At 32.2% G+C, this 19366-nt stretch overlaps 1 protein-coding gene across 3 annotated transcripts in view; it reads left to right on the forward strand.

Annotated features, from left to right (window-relative positions):
• ci (transcriptional activator cubitus interruptus) overlaps window positions 1-19366 on the forward strand; it is a 106695-nt gene that overhangs the window by 16435 nt on the left and 70894 nt on the right. For 2 of the 3 annotated variants that reach the window (XM_076130948.1, XM_076130950.1), the window contains exon 2: window positions 13480-13513. The exons of the other annotated variant lie outside the window; for it this stretch is intronic. The gene's annotated coding sequence lies outside the window, so the exon portion shown is untranslated. The remainder of the gene's footprint in view (window positions 1-13479; window positions 13514-19366) is intronic. 3 annotated transcript variants of the gene reach the window in all.

The following is a 19366-nucleotide window of genomic DNA, read 5'->3' on the forward strand; positions in this document are numbered from 1 at the left end:
AAATGATCAGTAAAGCTGACAACTTAAAACAAATATTATTTCAACACAAACTGTACCAGCACCTATTTAAATAAGGCTTCCATAAAATGATTGTCAACACAGAGACTACATTATGTAAATACCAAGATAATATCGCTATGTTTTAATCCATTGGACGTTGCACAAATAAGCGAGGAAATCATTCGGATTCCCGAGTAGCAATGTAATGTGAATTTATGATGTTTCCATCATCATAAAGTTTGCTCTACAAAAGCTTCTAGTCATACAGTTTGAAGCAGGGCTGTCACAACTACTCTCTAACACATTTTAAAAGCAATTATAGTATATTTTTCTTACAAATGCTCTATTTTTCGATAGGTTTATAATTCTATTACCTTTAGAATTATTTTTACGAAAAACTGTGCCTGTGTGAAACTTAAGCCAAATGTCTTATAAACTTTTTTTGCAAAGCTACACATTAATTGTCTATAAAAATGAATTACATAATAATTCAAATCTTAATTATTAGTAAATCACGCATTAAATTTTCACTCCTAATTACTTATATTAAGGTTATTTAAGTTCAATAGTACAACGGCAGCCCTGGTACATGCGCGCGCGCATGCAGCAGTGTAAATATTGACGGAGGCAGTAAGCTGCGACGACGCGTCACGCACCGCATGTGTCAACATTTGCGTCCCGGACGCGCAACATCATCCCATGATACTCGCTTTTTATCCTAACTAAATTATCTATAAGATATTTTTTCTCACAAGAAACTACGATTGACTTAGTGCTAGTTGGTAGTGTATTCATGTGCTGAAAATGTGGTTCCATTCCTGGATTTTATTTCCATTTTATATTTAGAAATGTCTTCATATTAGTCCGGAGTCTGGTAACCGATAAATGGCAATAGGTTCACTGCGTATTACATGGGACTGACATTATTTATGTCGAAATGTGTATAGATTTTGCGTGTTAAAGGCTGTTTTTAAAACATCATTATTATACAAGCACGGAAGGGTTCAATAGTTAGGTAGGTACACCAATTATGAAAACTAGGATCTAGAGTAACACCGGGATCAAACAAGGAACCTTTTTTTATCAAAAACGATACACTGAACGGCTGAAATAGGGCATGAAACTTAAGCAAGCGGAGGCACATTGGTCAGCTAGTTTTGAGTGTGTGTGTATGTGTATGTGTTTATGTGTGTGCTTGTGATTGTGTGTGTCTTGTATCTGCTTAAGGAAAGGGTGATAAAGTCACTGCATGTGTCCGGTCGATGGTCAGGCCAATCGTTCGTCTTGGTACTTAGTGATGCACTATATTTAGTCGATAAAGTAATTTATTAATAAAATAATGTTATTAAATTATTTGATAGGCTACGCAAATTACTAATTGCAGCAGCAAACAACTTTAAGAGCAAATAGTTTAACAAAAAATTCTCTTGAATAACAGAAAAATGTAATATCAAAAAACCTTAGAAAGCGAAGGCTAAACTTAACATATTTAGTCCGTCCCTAGTCATGGGTTCTTAATATCGCCTATTTAGGGGTAATATTTTTCACAATATTTTTTGCTACCCTACAGAATAACGTTCCATTTAATTGTGCAATATTATTGACCGCCTAGCTGCCTCACACTGTAAACTAATAATACAATAAAACAAAGCACTTAACTAGTGCTGGGCTACAACATCGACAATAACCGTCTGGGCGTGAACCGTATATTGTTATTTTTACGATACCGATACCACGAGTGTGTTCGTGCTTCGTTAGAGTTGGATTATAAAGGTATTAGTACGTTATATTTGGTCTGTGATCTATCTGAATAATAATAAAGAAACTTAGCAATTGCAATAACAATTTCTGGAAAAAGATTCGTAATTTACAAACGACATCTGTAGCATACTACCTTATTGAATTGCATATCGTGGTTTGACGCTACATTTTGTAAAATAAATCTCTTCTTTTAGACTTCTGTCCTGCGTCTCTTTGCTAAATATTGCATCTAAATTGAAAAGACAATCAGATTTCAACATTTATTATACTGATTAAATATTTATTGGCAAATAAATAATATATTTAATTAGTAATAAAAAATGTTTAAAGGCAAAATAGGGTCCTAAAATTACAGAATCTATTGATATTACACAAAGTAACTTTTATACAGATATTGTGAATTCTCTACACTAACTTAAAATCGTAGTTATAACACTCCAAATAGTTATGAACACTATAAATCTCAAGACTGTGATTCAGACACACTTAGTTTGAACTCAAGCTACTATATCTAAAATCAAACAAGTTTAGAACGAAGTCGTAAATTGCTTATCATAAAATTAAATGTTTCCTGCGGACAGAAATGAAGTTATTAAGATATCTTTTACGCGTATAAATTATAATATCAAATGTAACATGAAACTAACTAAAACGCGATCTATCTGATCCTAAGCTGGTTTTCATGTAATTGCTAGTTTAGACTAGGTTTATGCTTATAATATTTCTTGTAGAATATGGTAATACTTAGTCTACGGGAGATGCAATGCCCGGCAGTAGGATACTAATGCATGCTAAGTAAAGCAATACTTTAGAAATAAAAATTTAATCCAGAATTAATTATTTCCAGAAAAAATTCTGACGATGTGAGAACCTCCTCCTTTTTTGAAGTCCGTTAACTAGTCTATGACCGCGGCTAAAAATTGGCATTTTTATAAACCATGTAAATGTTTATTGTAATCGATGAGACAATTTTAACTCAAAAGATGGACAAACAGACAGACATACACACTATAACATTTGAAATATTAGTACAATAACATGCGGCAAACAATTTATACGCAATAGTTACTTTTAAGAGCATGTAAAGATAAATGAAGGACTTAAGGGTAGTTTACAACTAGTGTTATTGGCATCCTTACAAACCTGTTTAAACAAACCCAGGAGACTGGTTTTATTAGCGATGTTTCTCTTCATCATTGAAGTTTACTACAAAAATACTAGAAGACTCATCCAATTGCCTCGTGAAAATAAGCCTAATTTGACCTACCTTTCTATCTCGCCTTTTTCCCATAAGGGTAAGCAGAGGCCAAAGAACTCCACTTGCAAAGATCCTTACAAACTTTAATATCGGTCAAATTTGGTTTAGTGGCTTAACAGACAGACGGACTTTCGTATTGATTATAAATACACATAATAAAGTACATTTTCAATAAACATCATCAATAAACATCTTATGAAAAACAGAGGTTAAAGCCCTAAACATTTTTGTTCTATCACAATATCACGTATACGTATAAAAAGTTTAATATAAAAGCTTACATCACTACACTATTCGTGGCTCAATCGTGCACCGTATCGCATCGCTCGCGTTATAATGATAGTGATGTACCTTTCTCGAGCGTATATATAATTTAGTAAGGATTGAGTTATTAGTAGTGCCGTGCCGAGATACCACCGGCTTAATGTAGCCGGCTTTTTCAACGTCTTAATGTGATTTTGATACGGTCAGACGGAAATTCGAGTATCACGTTAGATTTGAACTCAATTAAGATGTTTTTTTATGTTTTCTGTGACGAAATTAACGGATAGAAGTGTGTTATAACGAGGCCTGAGCGTGGGTAGATATCAGTATTAACATTAAATAGTTTTAAATGAAGATTTTTCTGTTTTATGTCCGATACTTAGTGGTTTGCGTAAGGTCTTTAAAAGCGTTTTATTTATGTCTTTAAGCGATAGACGTTTTGTTCCGTTCTCAGAGGGCAAAGACCTGATATCTAAAATGAACTTTAACATAGGAACAATAAATTATTTTACTGTAGGAATGTGCTTATTGAAAAGCTTTTGAACTGAATTATTGTCATGATTACCCACAAACGCTTCCTTTCTAATATTTCATTTTGATAACATCTCCAAATCTCTTCTCTACTGTCTACTAATTCAATTAAACGAAAGCCTATTCCAATAAACGAAAAGATAATACAAATAAATTCTTACTCCGATCCTCATAAACCGTAATATTTATTCTCAAAAATGTTATCAAAAACCGTAACTAGAGATGTAACCGAATCGAAAAAACCGTCTTAATTAAGACCGATACCAGTTCTGTACAACGTTATTCCAGGTTCCCGTGGGCGTTGTTTGTCGCTCTCTCCATGAATTGATTAAGGGTATTTTTTCTAAAGCATTGTAAGGTAATCACGGTGTCTTTTATCGAGGTTAATGATCAAGGGTTAATGTGTGATGGGATGATGATGACGTTGATGATTTTCTTATTGTAGATGACAATTGTCTTTTGATGGGATGTTTGACGGGACTTTGTGTGGTTGATAAAGACATTATGTACTTGGGGACGGTTTAAAGATAGTTTCTTTAACCTTAAATAATTTATTGCTTCATGAATTGATTTTTTTTTAAATTATTAAGCAGTATATCTAAAGTAAATGACAAAAAATAAATAAGTAATCGACTAGTTAAAGGTCAATAATCTGATTTAAATACGGTATTTTTTTATTACAAAGTTAACGAAATTAAATTTCAGCACATAAATTGTTTTCATCAGTATTGAAATGCTACTTCTACATATGAAATTAATCAAGTAATTTGATTTGGCAACACTGATTAATCTAAAAATCAATCACTCCAATGATGATAGCTTAGCAAAAAAAATTTATCGTCAGTTAATATCAAACATGACTTGATTATTGCCAAGATTATTGCATATTATATTAAGTAATTTAGTTTAATATTATAGTTGAAAAACGACTCGTTTGCGCAAAATAGTATACAGACCACTTAGAATAATTCAAAGAGGATTAAACTTATATTTCTAAGTCTTTTACAAGTATGTAATCATAAATACATTATAACTTATCAAGTCGATTTAAACTTTATTTATATGGTGTTAAAATATATTTTCGTATATAATTGTTTCTTTAGTATTCCTGTTGTATAACTTTGAACGGATGTGGGATGATTAAGAAATGACTTATTGTATAGACATGCCCCGTCATGTTATATTTGTTAACATAGAAGCCACCACTAATGACTGGATGAGTTGCCTTTTTGGGAAGCAATTAATTAATATTTTAGTATACATACAATTGTATGAACGTCATTAAAATTCCTCTTTTTGAGATCTCACTCGAGAGCTTTCTCAGTATTTTGATATCGTTATATCTATTCTTGCTAATGATCAAATTTTGTTTACTGATCAAGATTGGAGAAATGTTGAAGCTGGCTTGATCAGAGAAAACCTGAAAGCAATAAATTTGATCAAAAGAGAGAGTGATCAAAAGGAACACGAACAAAAAGAAAAAATCAAACTATAAAACGTTATATTTAATTTGACTTGCCTATAATGACAAAGTTGAACTGAATTTAAACACCTAACAGATGAGAAACACTTAAGACTAGTTTCAAAGCGTATAGATAAATGTCTGATAACCTATCCAATAGATAAAGCTGATAGCAAATGTATGAAAACAACTGTCAAAAATTCCATGCGACAAGCTATAAATCCGGGGTAGATACCTTTGCTGGTTAAAGAAAAGCTATCCAATTCTTATTCAGTTGTAGGCTTACAGAAATGTATAACTAAAATGAAGAATATTTATAATTTATTAGTATTTAAAGTTGACAGAAAACACATAATTGATTATCCCAAGAGCCTGAAAAGTCTGTAACTTAACCATAAAAGTATACAAGTTCCTATTTTACTTATTAAGGAATGAAAGATAATACTGTGTGCCGGTTGTTTACCTTTCAAGTCGCCTCGTAAACGTCGCCTAGTAAAATTGGTTAGTCGTAAACGCCGGCTATTCCTATCTTTGACCATGCCTTCACACATGGCTTTAAAATAGAGTCTTCAGCAATTAATATATTGTTTGTGTGGCGTGTCCATAGCGAGTCTGTTGGCCTTTTTTCAATATTATTTCGTAAGCTACGTTAAATGAATGGATGTAAATGAACCAAGCAAAGTTAGTAAGGATTAAAGCAAGTGGTATTCTTTGGTCTTTGCCTACAGGAACTGTCTTATGGTGAACAAGGTGTCATTTTATTTATGTTTACTTCGTTAAAAAAGGATGTGAGAATTGACTTACTCGTTAGTGTAATTAAATGTATGTCTAAAATCGTGATCTCAAGTTCGTAAAGTCCTCTTTGAAACGGAGCGAATTCTTTGACCGTATGTGGATGAAAACATAACAAAATAATTTCAACGCTAACTTAAGTTCATGGCTTCACACAGCTATAGTCTGTTCCACCATAAAATCGAGACGTATCAAAAATCAGGACCGCGAAACAAGTCCTAACGAACTTAAATAATACGTTTTTTGATTCTTTTTCTATACTGGCAAGACAGCTTGTCGGCGCACGAGTGTGCCTGCGGGCGATTTCGGCATTTTTTTTTCTCCTCTCATACGAGTTGCGTTCGCCCAAGCTTGTTCTTGCGCGTAATGGCTTCATTATACCACTCGGGAATACTCCGCTTTGAGGAAAGAAACTCGATGGCAAAACATGTAAAGATAGTCGCATTACATATGTAGAAGCATTCAACAGTAGGATTCGTGAGTGTTCGTAAGTGATTTGTTGGAATTTCGAAATTCCTGACTTAGTTAATTGACGTAATTAGCTTATTTAGTTTCAAGGTTTACGCGGAACATATTTTCTGTTAAGTGAAGTGTTCTTAGGGTAAAAATTCTCAGGTTATAGGAGGAGAAAAATGGCTCAGAATTGCCGTAATCGCTTTGAGTTATTACGCAATTAAGTGGTCAGTTTCGTGTATTTTTAAACAGCTTGTGGTAATTTCACTGGTTGAGATGATTCCGTGATCGCAACACGATTCCAAATTCCGGTGGCTTCTTAACTGGTGCTATTAAATTTTGATTGATATGTTCCGTGTAAAAACAGGTGGAATCTGTGGTTTTTGAAACTTTCTTATTCCTGGGATAGGTAGGTAACCCACATAACTTGACAAAAACTGAAATACTTGTATTAAAAAACGTCTTTTTATCTGCAATGTGAAGGTCAATGCACTATGTGGGAATAAACGTAAAATTCTAATACAGATGTGAAGATAAACGTAATGTCCCCAAGATCCTGCCAAGTAAGGTCACTCAAACGGCCATGAGGTCTCCAAACGATTACCCAGATACATAAGGTATTTCAATATTTGAATACCGATACCAACTTAATTAATCGATGAGTTTCTTGGGCACCCACGCGGGGGTCCCCAATTCGGTCCCATGTAATGACAGGTTCCGTAAATTCGTTGAAGGATTGCCATCGAAATTCTCATTTTAGTATCTGGTTTTGATACTTAAAAGTTTTTATTTTTGCGCCTCATAATTAGGCTCGCTGTGAGCGTTGGATTTTTCGCGGAATCGATAATTTGTTATCACTTAAGTGTGGATCGGACGCGCTTCGAAATGGTGGTCCATCTTGCTGTAAGTAGTGTTTGTTTTTGTATTTAGTGGGGCTTTTAATGAGTTAATTAAGGTCTATGATGATTGAGACATTAATATGCAGACAGGACAAATACGTACTGGTCACGCACACACTATAAATATCATACCGATAATTTCATAATAACAACTTTATACTAAACGAAAATTTCATTCCGATCGAGAAATAATATCAATTAAAAACACTTTTGCACAATACACATGAAACGAATCTTAACTTAAACTGGAAACGTTATAAATGTTACCCAAGTTCAAGTATTTACAAAACAAAGATCCGCTCTCGAACTAAAGACAGATTTTTATTGTAGATTACCGAGTAACTAACGACTGTTCGCAGTCTTTTATTCTTAGCGAACAAAAACAACATTAATCTGCGCGCTACGTGGTGTTTATCTCTATTCAGCCATTGAAAAGGTGCAATAAATATAGTAGGCACACGTCGAGCAATTGAAATGTACACTACTTAATAATCGCAAGCATGCAACCACCACACGATCTCCCCGTGTGGCCAACTACACCACGATATTATCGATACCAGAAACTTTTTATTTCCCATCACTATTCCCGCACGCAATATCAATATAGTTTATTATTTTATCGACATTTCCCAACACTATTGCGTTTGACGTTTGAGATGTGGTTTAAGAAATCCAATAGGTTGATTAGGCATGATTGTTAGTCTTTCTTTTAATCATGTTGCTATTATATAAATTTCTTGTTAACTCGATTCTATTATGATTATGAGGCGTATTCAAAATGCTCGACAATGATGTTATTATACCTGGGAAAAGAATGCAGTAATATTATACGTCTAGTATATTACATTATTTGTCTTAAATTATTATATTGTTTTGAGTTATTATAGATACATACATACACTTTCTTCCCATAGGAGTAGGTGCTAAAAAGAATAATGATAATTTATTTTAGATGAGTGTCCTTAAGATTTCGTTCAGATTTTAAAATAAACTAAACATGCAATCAACTTTGTAGTTCAATAGATCAAACTGACCGTTTTCCACTAATAAAAAAAAACAGACACAGAATGTCAATTCAAAAATTTGAATGCCTCACCAGTGTCACTCGCATTGCAATCGATTCATTCGATAATCGAATAGCGTCACGTGTGGTCAGATCGATGTATCGATATCTCGCGCGAATACTCGCTTGCTGACAACGCCGGGACTAGTTCGTTCCCGCCATATTTGCCTTGTCGAATAAAGATTTATAATATAAGGTACAAGCGCATATTGCGGTTCTAGTGTTGTGACTTGATTTAGTGGTTTGTAATTGTAGTAGAAGTGATGTAGGGGATAAAATTATGCGATTAATTATGAAGTTTATTGTACCTTATTGATGTTTGGAACTAATAGTGAATTATGGTTTCATTATGTAGTCAAACAAGATCTTAGAACCGGTTTTAGATAAGGTACAGGTTTCAGTTCTAGTTGGTAGAGTAAAGGGCCATCTTTAAAACCTAGCTAGGTTACAATTTCAGGCCTTTGGCGCAAAATAAGTTTTTTACGAGACTTATCAGTAGCAAACGTATAAATAAAAAAACACACATTTGTGTGGCAAAACTGACTTTTTTCCCGACTCGGAATCTATACAATTTAGACATTAGATAACTAACTGCAAAGCACTAACACGATTGTGAGTCAGAGGCAGTCCACTCAAAAATATATTATTGACTTAAGCGGTAAATAAGTAATAAAAAAAAGCATTGTCAACTTCGGCTCTTAACTTAATCCACGTGAAAAGATTTTCCAGGGTAAAAAGTATATTATATCTTAATCCAAGCTACAAACGATCTGTGTACCAAATTTTATCATAATTCGCTCAATAGTATTATACAAATCTCAAACTTTCGTATATATAACTTCAATATTACATGGTACCAATGTATGGAGTCAAAGCAGGTCCCCTTGTCTCCTAGGCGCGATGTAACCGCTAGATGAGGCTGGATAACGCGGGTATCGAGTTCCTGTTAAGATCTTAATCGCCAGATGTATTAGCGCGGCTCTACGTGTATGGTCCAAGGGATGTGCGAAAATGTGGAGACTGTTTTAGAGATAAAAAATCGCTTTGTATTTTATTTGAAGGGAGAGAAATGTTGGAGTATGATTCAATGGTAAAGATTTGTGATGTAGATTCAATAACCATGAGAAATTAGGTTTAGTGATAGAATAAGTATATTAGTGGTAGCCCTGCAATTCTTTCGAGTCTTGCGCAAATTTTTACTTTTGTTAAGTCCATTAAACTACTTTAGTTTTAAACTTAAAAGCTGAAATTGTGTTTTAAAAGGCCTTTGTATTTCAGAGAAGCTTATAAACGACGAAATACCTACCCTTACCCAGGTAACATAAAAAAATGTCTACATAAAATGTTTAGTTCAAAAAACAGCCTTTAAGCCTGAAGTCCTTATTCAGTGCTATAATCTATGTCCTAAATATCCCAATGTCCCCGCTCTAACCCAACCCTTCCACCGCTGACTGTCCGCTACACATGCATCTTTAAACACTTATAAAGCATTGTGTTGGCAGTTAATTAACCCTCCCAAGATTTATCACACTCACTCGATACTATGTCACTTTGATATAGTACCAGCGAATCACACACCGGTTATCTTAAAATCGATTTCATATTGGGGTTAATTGAAATATAGAATGATTAAAAAAATTTAATTGCACGGTTAATCGTAGTGCTGTATAACTAATGTGTCGATTATTAATGTATCGATTCATGATTGTTGACGTCATCGATTTGTTTAGAGTTGCTTTTGTTTTTGGTAATTGATTATTTTTAGGACTTTCTCTGCTCTTATAAGTCACAATTTAACCTGAGATGATGCTCTCATAATAACTTAAGTAGAATAAATGCGATTTTAAAAGGTGTAAATAAAAAATTACATACAAAAATTCATAAAACACGACTTCTTCCCATAGGGGTAGGGGAGAGACCAAAAACGGTTGGTAGAATCCTTACAAACTTATTTTAAAGTTAAAGGTTATTTTAATTAAATCAATAATACATTCGGTATTATTCTTTACTATTCAAGCATACTTTTTAAAGTTATTCTTTTGTTAGTATATGTAAACGGTAGCTTACAGTAAATTTGGTACCTTTTACAAATACTAGAAACCAAAATACAAATAAATACTAACAAAAATATAAACAAAACATATTTTAATAAACACTACTTACTTCTACAGACGTGCCGACGTTTGTTAGTACAAAAATCGTGTTTTCCTATGATTTCTGTCATCATTAAGGAAAGCAACTTGTAAGAGAATGATTAAGTAATTTCTTCACTCAGAGCGTTCATTTCCAGTAGCCATGATTAATGCATGTGTTCGAGTCTAGCCAGCTATTTGCCATGCATGTACGATTGCAAGGTTTCTATACCCATCTATCATTATGAGGATGTTGTATCAAATTTGTATCTGCTATTTAATAATTGTTATTTTTGTTAGTAGTATGTCTTGTTTGAAGCCAGTTAAGTTGACAGGGAATTCATTTATCTGTACATTTTAAAATTCTCAATAAATAGGCTATCCAACAGTATAATAATTTTTAAATTCGCACCAATAGTTCCTGAGATTAGCGCGATCAAACAAACAAACAAACTCTACAATTTAATAATATTAGTTTAAAAAAGGAAGTTTGCGAGGAAATTTCTTACTCCCTCATGCAAAAAATATTGAACGGATTTAGATTATATTTAGTACAAGGACGGTTTATAACCTGGATTAACACATAGAAAGCTTTTTGGTACAAAAAATGTATTTATTGCACTTGCACTAGTGATAAACTGTAAATACTTTATATGATTACTGTATATCACAAAGCGCGGAGTGTATGATAACGATAAAAATAAATTAAAGCAAGCGAAATATAATAATGGAGAATCGAAAGTTACATTTTGATTGTGTTCTTCAAAACAAGTGTTCCGATAGTTATTTAACTTAATCGATTAATTAGTCGATTAATAAATTTCAATTAGCCCATGACTGTTATTGCGATAGATCGTGTTGTTGTAAATTTAAGGCAGTTTATTAATTAAAGATTTGGAAAGCATTTAACAACAGTTATTTTGGTTTGAACAAATAGTGGGCTAGAAATTTTAATGGTTTTTGAATCACTGTTCTGTATCTTTCCTTTTATAATTAAAAAATACAAGTAAGTAAAAAACATTTATCTTTGCAAATTGTCCGACCAATTTTGAAGCGGTTAGTGCGTCAGCCGAATTCATTAATATTCATCGTTGGCAATTTTAATTTAACAAAAAAGGACATTCGTACTCTCGATTAAGACCTCACAAATAAAACTGCAATTACTCTGAATACATTACCCCCTACATTGACACAATCAACCGCCAAAATCTACATAAAGAAAGACATTCAAAAAGTATCATAATCATTCGTTCCGTACAATAATAATCAAGAGGAGAAAATTTTAAAAAAGAACAATTTGGAACTGTCAAAAAATCACCCCCTCATAAGGTGAGACGACTTCATAAGGCCGGTGTTACACCGTCGTTGCGTTAAGGCGGGCGCACACTGAGCGATCGTCGGATAATTAAAGAGGCCAGTGGATGATAAATAACCGAGTGTCCGCGTTTTTACCGCAGATGTCATTATCTCAGCCGTCACTCGATTACGTTGTGATCGTGTATAGAGATGTTAATCCCGCTGCTTTTTGTTTTTGAGTTGGGTTTTGTGAACGAAAGCTGTGGCTATTTTGATGGCACAAAAAGTAGTTACCTACTAAGCGATTTAACTTTATCGCAATTAAGACACCTAAGTATTTAAACAAATACATGCTGAAATAAAATCATATATATATTTTTTATTTGACTGTCGTACACAAGTCTTTGTCAATTCAGTGGTGTTGTCTGATAATTTATTCCATTCTATTAATATACGAAATCATAAGTCTGAATTTTAAAGCAGGTCCTACCTATTTAATAGAATAAAAAGGTCGTCGTAACAACTCTATACAATATTATCAGTATCTCGCGACAGCGTAGCGCATGAATAATCGAAAGGTCCGAGTTGATGAGTGCGCGTGAGAGCTTTTTTGTCTCACGATCGGTGCTCGCTGCGCCCGCGCACCCCACAACGAAAAAATCTACGGGGAACAAATAATAATTATTACTGAACGGAAAAAATGTCTCTTAATTGTGACCGTTGTATGCTCGTTAATTTTTGACGCCGACTGACGTGTCTGTGGTTTGATGCCCTGTTAAACACTTTTTTTTATTTGCGTGTTAGGCTTTATGTTTGATTGGGCTTGTATTTTTTGTTTGCGAAATGAGGCAGAACTTGTAAGTAAGTCAGTAATGATCGATGCGTCCGTTTTAGTGTTGTTTTTCTCGTGAGAAGTATTCATACGTCTGAATAAATAATGAGGAAAATTATCATACTCATTTCAAAATCACGACTCGCGAATTCTCGATGCAATGCTCAGATAAATATAGTAATCAACGTTCAGTGTAAAAACAATATATTACTCGCCAAAAACGTAATTTAAACAACACGTACGTACAATCAGAAATGACTCAAATATTAAAAAATACTATTTTTGGTGAGACCACTCTTGCGCACTTAATCAACAGATATGGGAAGTGAATCAATATTTTTTATATTAACTTGCGTTATGAACACCTGTTCGAAAACGTCACAGATTTTTTTTGTATTTTACGAGTGCTTTTTTAATTTATTTATTACTATTATTTCTCGCTATATCGATTACTATTTACAGTTTTATTATTTTATATGAAAGCTTTTAATATCTGATGCAAATATATATTTCTAATAATTCAAGTTTAATTTCTGTCTACGAGTCCACCCGCACGATATTTCATGAAATTGGTTAATTTCATTTAAAACTTAACTTCATGCATTTAAAGTATAACTTATTATTACTATATCCATTAGTACGTAAGGTTATACATTACTTTAAAAGGTTAGCGTCGTATTTAACACCCAATTTCTAAGAAAAACAGTCAATTAAAAATATATTATATTGTTCGCAGATGTTCGTGTGTAAAACATTGGAGTCTTAATGTGGTGAGTTTTATAGCAAAAAGAAACAATTATAATTATTATTCCGTAGGTAGAACAGTAGTAGTTAAAAATGAACTATGCAGTTACAAATTGGATGTCATTATTAATCCCTTTTGTGGTCTTTTAAATTGATATAAGTGTTTCATTCTGACGCGCATATAATATAATTACAGCGGGAAAAATTGATCAACTATTTTAAAGTACTTGATATATTTTTTAATGTATATTAACGAGTTAAACTGTCAACTGTCATTTATTATAGTGTATTTCTAATTATGTACAAATTATACAGTAAAATCAATAAATAAATATTTTCGCGTCGCTTTTTTGTGTTTCCAGGATAATAACTATAATTTTATTAATAGAAAGGCAGATGAGTTTTAAACCCATTAAATGCATTTATTTTGAAATTGAAATTTTAATTCGTAAACGAATAATGAAAGACAATAAAATTTTATTACACCAGAACTGTATAAGGATAACATCAGACTTTCCCAATATTCTTTTTACCAATTGAATAAGTTTAAAGTCGAAAACAATGAATAATCACATAAATTTAGTTCTGGTGGTATTTATATCAATTAAAAGATACTTAGTAACCATGGAAATTTCATTAATTATGACGCTTATCGCTGATAGAGGTAGGGTAGTAGGTTAACTTGTAAAATGCACCTGTTTCATACGCCTGAGTAATTAGTCGGTATAATTTAAGTGCTAAGTGGACAGACAAAAGGTTGAATTAAAAGCCTCAAGCCTCTATACCACACTTATTTCTTGTTATATTATAGTGTCTCGGTTAATTTAGTGTTGAAATTTAAAGCGAAAATTATGTGGCGTCAATTTTTTATTGCCTTTCATAAAGTGGAAACAAATTAAATTTTTGGATTATATTATTGAGTTTCATGTTTAATTTGTAAGTATAATGTTATAACACACGCTATAATAAATGTCAAATGTGTTTTTCATTGTCAATCTAGCTATACAGCTATTATAAGGAGGGAGGGCATCATCCATGTTACTCTCGAAAACCACTGAATATATTTAAATACGTTTTTACCATTACTAGTAAAACCGCGCGACTTCGCTCGCGTATAAGTTAAGAAAAATAAAAGTTAACTTTCATCCCCTATTTTAGCCCGTTAGGAGATGATTTTTTTAAAACTCTGAATTACTTGTATGTTTATTTAAATCAGAAATCCTAATATGAAGTTTCATAAATCTCGCTCCAAAATGAACAGACATCCATATAAACTTTCATCGCCTATTTCAACCCCTTAAGAGTGGATTACTAAAGAACCCGAATTTTACATTAAAGGCTCTTTTATAACTTGGCATTTTTCAAATCTATAGCAGAGCTACATGAAAATATAGTTTCTTAATTATATTTCGACATTAATTTGGTTAAAATTTATAACACCTCTATATTATTAATATAATGTCTTCATCATAATCACAGAAACTCGTGCTATTAAAATTTTACAGTCCTTTAATAGCTATATTTTATTATTTATAATAAAATAATATGGTATATTTGTGAGAGATATTATTATGAGGTTTAAATACGATTTTATAGACTATAAATTATAATTTAATAATGAAGTCATTTGGAAATGCTTGTTAAAAATATTGCGAAATGTCATTATTATTATAGCTTTATATTAAAACTAGAGCGACGTTATTTTAATTTATTACTACTATTTTTTATATTTTTTGTTCATAATTGGGAACTAAATTATCTCTTCTTAAATGCTGTTTTTGAATAAATTCAATCTCATTATAAATAAAGTAATTTAGAAAAATAATTACGTAAAATAACGAAATTTTTACTACAAAGGATATTGAACAATCAGGAAGAGATTCCTACAATAAATTTTAACCTTTTCTATAATTATTATCTACAACTCAACTCCATTACTGTACTTTTACATAATATAACGTAACTAAGTAATACTACATAATGTACAAGTACAGTTACCACAACACGAAACTAAAACAAAAACACAATTTACACTCATTTGTTGCATTTGTATGCACTCATAAACTATAAAGAAAGTGCGTATCTGAGACCTGTTTAGTTGCACAAAAAGTATTAAAAGCAAATTTTAATTTAGTAAACATGACTATTAAATCGTTTCGTGCGTGACTTACAAAGCATGGGAGTTGCATACATTGTTGTATGTAGGTAAAAATACGACGCCATGGAGAAATACATTGCTTGCTTTTGTGAAAACAATGACAAAATAAAGCGAAGTGGAGGCTGAAAGTAAATGTTCTGGGTTCAATGCTCGTGTAGCTTGGGGTACTCGGGTTTAAATTAATGGACGTACGGAGAACAATCCTGGGGGTAAAGCTAACAATACTTATGAAATAGTCGCGGATATGGTAGTACCGTAAGAGCGATTCGATATTAATGATTTACTATACATAGATAAATATCAAGTGTAGAATGCTGGTATTTGTAGATTACTGTATTTTAATCAGAAATAAAGTAGGCCGGAAAATCGAATATCGGAATAGTTTCAAGATAGTCAATATCATATTATTATTCTGTCGTCTGATTAGTTAATACAATGTTTTGTCACTTTCGCTCAATTTTTAAATGTAAATAAGTGAAAAAGACAAAAAACAATGTTTAACTAATGAGAGTTTTAAAAACGTTTTTAGTAAGACAGATCATATACAGTATAAAGAAACCGCTCAAGTGCGAGTTGAACTCGCGTATTTTTGTAGTTATCTGGTTTTTTAGTAATATAATGCGATTTTTTTTAATAATTGTAATTGTACGGAACCCTAAAAAGTTCATTAAATGGTAGTTAATAAAACCTAATATTCTATATGAAGTTCCATGAAAATGATTTGCTTGTAAAGAAAGCAAAATATCGTGTAATGTGCGGACATGTTAGTAGCGCGGAGCACGACTGTTTGTTTACACGTCCGTGTTGAAGGCAACGTGTCCAAATGTTTGCGATACACACGTCCCGGCTATATTGAGATAAATCTGATGATATTTAATTTTGTGATTTATGCACATTGAAGATTTATTTTTTACTTGTACTTAAAAACTTCGATTATAGCGCGGTTGATAGTGTATTTGACTGCTGATCGTAAAGTTTCGGGTTCGATTCCTGGATTGAATATTTCTCAGTAAAAGTCGGGAGCTTGGTGCGTCCGGTAAATAGGCTCGCCCCGAAATACATAAAACTGATATTGTTAAAGACGAAACGTGGCATACACCCCTGAGCCTTCGGGCATAATAAATGAAATTTAAATCTTACGAAACCAAAAATCTATTTAGTTTAGACACATGACATTTATCGAACACCGAAATTCTCACGAAACTTTAGATTACCGAAACATAGTAGCATTGACGTCAAAAAAGGAAAAAACATGATTATCGCTATAATAGATCAGACATAAATAATACAACCTTATTAACATTATTCTTTATTCATTAATACTTATATTATCTTCTTATAGCGTCAATTAATGTCAAGAAGCAAGGTAATTGGAAATACGTTGAGCTTTTAATGCTGCAAATAAAAGTTACTAAGTTGCAATACTTAGATGGTGACATCGAGACAAGGAGTTAGATCGTAATTCTGTCGGTAAGAATAGTCGTGCTATGTTTGTTAATGCAAATACTTTGAAGATCTTACTTGGTAAAATAGTTGGAGATAAAAATGCAACGTTTTAATCTTTGTTGATTGATTTTGTTATATTGATTGTACAAGATGTTATGTTTATTAATTGGTCTGAATGCGTAATTGTAGTATTGTCAATTGTCAAGCATAGTGTGGTTTATTATGTTATTCTGTTTGGATACTCTTGGCACGAGTTTTTCAATATAGACCAATAAACTATACGGCTCCTTATTTTATGAAATTGAAAACATTATTTTTATAGTGTTAGTAAAATACTATAGGTACTTTGAATTGTGCTAGAAAGTTGTTATGAAATAGAAAGCAATTTTTTGCACATTACTACAGCTATTTGCATAATTCTCTATGTCACATCATTTAAATATAATTCAACAGCTTATAGAATAAATAAAACCACAAACTTGCCTTGAATCAGTATCAGCTACAATGAAGTCAATTAAATCTGATTGCCAAACAGAACAGTTAATGAGAGAGATCCGCTAAATTGTACTGATGGTCATCTTGTTGCGCACATTATAACGCATTGTGGTGTTAAGATTAGCTTGATTACGGTTTGTTGAAGCTCTTTATTATGTGTTACATCACACTGTCTTTTGGGGTTAGGGAGACATCTTTAAATGGCAATTAGATACTTTCATTCAATTTTTTTTGCAACTCGTTTTGATGAATTTTTTGTACGGAATATTCTACAATTTGACCAATGATAGAACCGGTAAATATCAAGAAATAATTATTTTTATTCTATTATTGTCGTGAATTACCCATTGTTAGCACTGAAAAATATCAGGAAATGATAATGGTGTATTCTATGCCCGTCATAAAATGTATTTACACCATTTTCAGAATTATATTTTTCGTTTAATTGCAAAGTTAATGATCTTTGAAAATACCTAGGTATGCTTCAACGCGTCTCTTTTTTAAGTAACTATACAAAACTCAAGCATCAAAATACGTTTTTAAGCTTGAACATTCGTACAAAAGTTGATGTCAAATAATTTCTCAACATTCGTTTCTGTTAGTTGTGTGATGTAGTTACAAAACCCAAGATATCTAACAATACACGTGTCTAGTAGTGTAGTGAAGTCAAACTGTAGTGTTATTATAATCCAATAACAAATGATTCGAGCCGCACTCTCTTACAAAGAGGGACGCATACTTTGTTAAGGCGAAGGTACGACTGCTTACGAAATACACTGACATAGCTACTATTACAACGTTTACTTTAAAATAAAGGCAAATTTTACTAATAATAGCAAAATTTTATTAAAACTGTTAAGTATATGGTTTCATGTTTAGGTTGAAATACAATTAGAAATTGATTTATCCAAGGCATTTGACAAAATTACACATTATTCACCATCATTGTACTAACGAGCTTTTTATCCAACTAATTATATATTAAATGTACATAGTAAAGGGGATAAAATAATTAAATATTGTAAACTGTTATAGCAATCGTCGCCTTAATCAGGTAGATCCGTAGTTTGGTATGCGCCAGGGCAGTCACTAGGACCATTTCTAAGAAACCAGATAAAACGAGCGACACACTCAATTTATTGTGCTTTTTCTACGATTTACATTTTACATATTTACCTGTGTAAACGTCACGTCATTCGTATAATATAGTTAAGGCTATATTTTATTGGATTATTGTTGAAGTTTATATTGTAATAGATGAAGGTTACGTAATTTTTATTGGTATATCTTGAGAATGTTTGGTCAATGTATTAGCTTTTAAAATATTGTTCCTTGTATTTTAAATAGTAATAAATAAGCTTACAAAATTAGTTTTTTTAATAAAATGTCAACTTTTGATCCGATGATACCTGAAAATAGCCCTAGGTTACGGCAGACTGACTTTTGACTGAAGCTTTAAAAGTATAAGTTCGTAATAATATCTAGACTTCAGGTTGTTGATGTTTTTTTATTAAATGTAATAAAAATAATGGTAAGATTATTAATAAAACATGGTCTGTTCTCATAAACATTATCACTCGTGTCGGTAGGTGCACTGTAGGTAATCGTGCGTGACTCGATCGAGATAGGAACCTGGGACCTTTGACATAAGGCCACTGCCTCATACGGTTAGCGACTACTGTTTACTGTTTTCCTTATCGATGGCCTCATATTATTTATTTCTTATATTTTTTCCCACAAAGAGTTCTGTGTGAACTTTTATATTTATAATAAACACATA

The sequence above is a fragment of the Anticarsia gemmatalis genome, chromosome 25 (genome assembly GCF_050436995.1).
Source record: "Anticarsia gemmatalis isolate Benzon Research Colony breed Stoneville strain chromosome 25, ilAntGemm2 primary, whole genome shotgun sequence".
NCBI classification, from domain to species: Eukaryota; Metazoa; Arthropoda; class Insecta; order Lepidoptera; family Erebidae; genus Anticarsia; species Anticarsia gemmatalis.